The following is a 4696-nucleotide window of genomic DNA, read 5'->3' on the forward strand; positions in this document are numbered from 1 at the left end:
CTAAAATAAGATGACAAAATGTAAATGTTGTCAAAGCAAAGGCAATACAATATCCCTTGTTTTGTACAAAAGGTACCTACTGTCCCATGAGGTGCTTGGAAGCTGGTTTGTATTTGCTTGTCAGTGGTTCCACTGAGTTCCCGTCACAGTGTTTGCCAAAAAAAGGTTTCTTTGATGACTGGGAAGGTTATATTGGTGCATCACTGAAAAGACAGCTTCTTTCTAATGTATAAATGTGAAGGAATTTTCACATTTTGGCTACATGTTTAGCTATGCTGTAACAGCTTTCCTAAGCATCACTATAATAGCATTGCCAAGCATGAAATTTCACTTATTTTCCAAGGTTTCCAATTTCTTTTAATAAAAAAGAAAATCAAATAATGCTCAAGTTTATAGCCAGTATTGGTGCAGAGATGTTCCATTAAAGGTGGAAAAATACCATCAAAATGATGCAAGGATGTTTACTTGAGTCCTCAGGAACTGCAGAGAGTGTTTCATTCTAACTAGGTAATCAATGTAAGGTGATCCTTGAAGGACAGGACTCAATTTAAGGATTACAACACCAATGTTTAGGTTTGTGATTTCAGCTCACATGTAATTTAGGGGTAGGGTTTTTCTCCATTATCACTATGTGAGATGTGCCAGGTATCCTTCCAGCTGCTGTACCATGGTAATACAAATTTCCTGCAGCTCCTGTGTTGTGTTTACCATCATCGACAATACATCTTGGAAGTCCTGGGACATCTCAAATGATCCTGGCCACTTTCACTTAGGTAGCTGTATTGGATTGGCCATACCTAAATTCCAATTATAGTCACTGCGACACAGTCAGTGCAATGCAGCTAACTGTAAGGTCACTGTGGGCCCGCTGGTCCCTAACTTTGACTTTTTTGACTAGATTCTTGTTGATTATAACAGGAGTTTAGACACCTGGTATTTTATAAGCACCTAAATTTAGGCATCCTAATCTCAAATTTCAACCCGCTTGCAGTTGCAGCCTTGTCCACTGTGTTACTAACTGTCTGTATGGATGAGAAAAGATGGGAAGAATTTGGTTTTAAATTCTTGCCTGCCATTTCCCAAGGGCCAGGACATTTCTTGTGGGTCAGGTTGGAGGGCTGCGTACTACAGTGTGATTAGCATACCTCTGATCAGTTTATCTATAATAAGATCTTGGGGAAAAATGACTGGTTTTATTTTCCTAGAATTTGTGGTTTGGAAAAGAAGGGGTTATTCTGATCAGAGTAATTGTGGCAGGAAACTTAGATTGATGTTTACACTTCAATCTTGATAAATCTTTGGAGAGAGATCCTCTTGTTTGGAGCAGGAGTGAAAGGATGCTTACGTGAATTGTGAAGTAGTGTTTGTTGTTGTTGTTATTGTTTGTTTACCTTTTTTTTTTTTTTTTGGAAAGGTTAGACGAGACAAGCCAATCCTTTTGAAACAGGAGAATAAGGGTTGCAAAAATGCTGATATCAATGAACAGGAGATTTATGAATCTCTATGTGGAGATGAAGGCAGATAAAACCGGCAAGGTTAAATCATGCTTTGCCTGTAATTGTGAATGTGATATCAACATTGGTCTCTTTGACTGCAAGCTCCTTTGGGAGCCCTGCAAGGCACGGTGAAAGAGCTGGTCAGCTACTAGCCAGGCCATGGTTTCTTTGGCACAGCTGCTCCCTCCTCAATTGCTCTAAGAACCAAAGATGGGGTATTTACTGGGTGTTCAAAATTAGGGCTAGGTCTCATTCTCCACTACATTAACATGGTTTTAATGCCAGCATGGAGACATTTCCTTTAGTCCTATTACCATAACCTCACTGGACTTAATTCAGCACATGGTTGATGGTAAGGAAAAGCCAGGCTGTGCCAGTATTGCTAACATCTCTTGGTGTATTAATGATATTATTATAGCATCCTACCCTGGTTCATTCATATTTATGACATCACTCCTAAATTATTCTGATATTAAAGATGAGCAAATGTTTGGAAGGTTGTTTTTTGAGGGAAATATAGCTGCCTTTATTCTCATTTTCTGTTCAGTAGCTTTGGATTGTTACAATGGAGTTTTCTTCTTCAGTTGTACTTTTTAAAGATATGTTTTCCCATTTAGAAATAACTCTTCAGCTAAGTGAAAATATAATATGTAAAAATCATTGGGAAAACATCATTTCCTAGGGAAACGTGCAAGCTCATTGGAAAGTTACTTTCAAAACTCTCCCAGAATTTAGAGACATTATCCTTAGAAGGGAGGGGATTAGGAGTGAAGGGAGAGGCAGTTATCTGCTAGGATATTTCTGTGGACTCCATTGGTGTAGTGTTTCAGCTTCTCAAAATCTCTAATGAGATTTTCTTCAGATCACTACTGATTACTGTTAAATTGGATTGGATTACATTAGATTCATGTTACGCCAGTTTTACAGACAGTGCAACTGAGAAATGATGACAATGGATTTTTGAAGATAGTTTTATATTATATATAAAGATGACATTTTGTGATCTTTGCACGAGTGTCTGCCATTACATGGGAGATGGGAACTGTTTGTGGGATTTTTCTTTTTTGCTTTTGAGAATCTCAGGGGTGCTTTTGTGAAACTTAGGCCACATAATTTTGAAGCTCACCTAACCCTTCTGGGATGCCCTCTGCTGCAATCTGTGGAAGAGCAAAAAAAAAGAATCCAGACTTCAACACTGTGTAATAATAAACCAACCACTCATTTATTTGCCCTCTGGCTGGCAGAAGGAAGGTGTTTGCACTCAAGTGGTTCAGTGACATCACTGGAGACTACCAGCCATTGCTGCTTTTATCCAATGCCCAGACATCTCTGGAAATATAAGTATTCAATTTCTCTGATTTCATTAGGGTTAGGTGTCTAGATACTTCAAGAACTGTCACCCTATAAAACTGCTCCTGAATAGTTTTGACTTGGGAGTATTCACTGACATCAGAAATAACAGATGGTTTCAGGTACTTGCTATTGTCCTGATAGTTCTGGCTCTTGAATTATTTTTAAATAAATTCAGATAAATGAATGGCACTTGTAAATACTATTTTTTATGTACTGAGTAGGGGGAGCCATACACAAAATGGGAGAGGATGTAATACCAAGATGCTGAAGTGAAATTTTACATGCCAAGTCCACAAGTGCTATCAGCTTCACTGCCTCTGGAAATAATCAAGGTTTGCCATGAATGAGTTGCATGATGTCAGTAGTCCTCGGATACTTATAGGCACTAGATCTGACAGGACTGAGTTACTCAGGGGCCTCTATATGGCCAAGGACAATGGGGATCTGAGAAAAAAAATATTTCCAAGTGTCTACCTAAATCACTGAGGGATTGAATTGAGAAGAGGTTAAGAAGATGCCTACAACACAGATGAGATTCAGTTTCTCCTGTTGCAATCTTTGCAGACATGCTTTAAAAGAAAGGCATCTTGTGGGGAAGCAGCGAGGCCTGTCTTCAGTGGCTTTAGTCTTTAGACTTCTGAGGTCTCTGTGTTCAAGCCCAGGTTTTTGTTTAGTTGGACTCATACAAGCTGCACTAATCAACAGATTACTCTACTACTCCTTAAGAAAATTGAGAATGAGATTTTGGCATTTTTTCCTCCTTGTAACATCCCTTTTTTAAAATTTCCTTCATTATTTAAAGGAGAAAGGGCAGTGCAAGTTTTCAGAATACATGCATGCTTAATATTTTGTAAGCTGACTTGTATCCTCCTTCCTTCTTGTGGCTTGAAATTAATTTTAGATTTTTAGAACAGTGATGTAAGCCATTAAAGTCTTGCTGTTTAACCAGGCACAGTGCTCCCGTAAAGCTTCCTCTTCCTTCAGATAAAGATCAGAAAGATAGCATACTGAGAAATCCTCGGTGGTTTGGAATAAATAGCATATTTTATTGAACCACCAGAACAAGAGTGTTACAGTGGTGTACCATTGGTGTGCATCATCTTTACTTATGCATTGGCTACGCTCATGAGTTAATAGCCAGCAAGAATTTACTGCTATTTATCTGTCTCTCCAAACTCAACTCTGGCATGCCATTCCCAGCACAAAGCCATCACTTCTCCTCCCCTCTGGGATGACCTTTGTGTGGGAAGCCAAAGAGAAGTTGCTGTATTTTTGCAGCCAACATGGCTCTTCTCAGCAGGGCCCTTCTTGTTCACTGGGTGGCTTCCAAACTTCACAGCCCCCTGCCAAAGCAGCTTATCAAGCAATGCATGTCCATGTTTCCACCTCAGCGAGCCCTCTATGCTCTTCACTCTTCATAGAGCACCAGAGATGGAGATCCTGATCTCCAAGGGATCAAGTCAAGAAGTTTTCAGCGCCAGTGACAAGTAGAGGCTGATGCCTGAAGTGCAATATCAAGAACTCCACCTACCAATTTTCTTCCTATACTACTTTTAAGGCTCTTTCTCTCCATCTGCCCTGGGCCAAAGGTCTCAAGCCTGGCTGAAAATCAGGACTGTTCTGGAAAATGAACACTGTTGGTTCTGGCTATCAGAGATCTATTCCTTTTTTTTTTTTTCTTTTCTCCTGCTCTGTCGTTTCAGTTCAGTTTGTGATAGTACGCTTAACACTTTTTGTGGGAGTTTTGTTTGTTTTTGAGATGAGAACCTATGTCAAACTATCCTTGTATTTATTCTCTTTAGCTTTTCAACTCAGATATTTGAGGCCGCTCATTGGTAGTTTTAATG

This window comes from Anser brachyrhynchus (assembly GCF_964034855.1).
Source record: "Anser brachyrhynchus genome assembly, chromosome: 2".
Lineage (NCBI taxonomy): Eukaryota > Metazoa > Chordata > Aves > Anseriformes > Anatidae > Anser > Anser brachyrhynchus.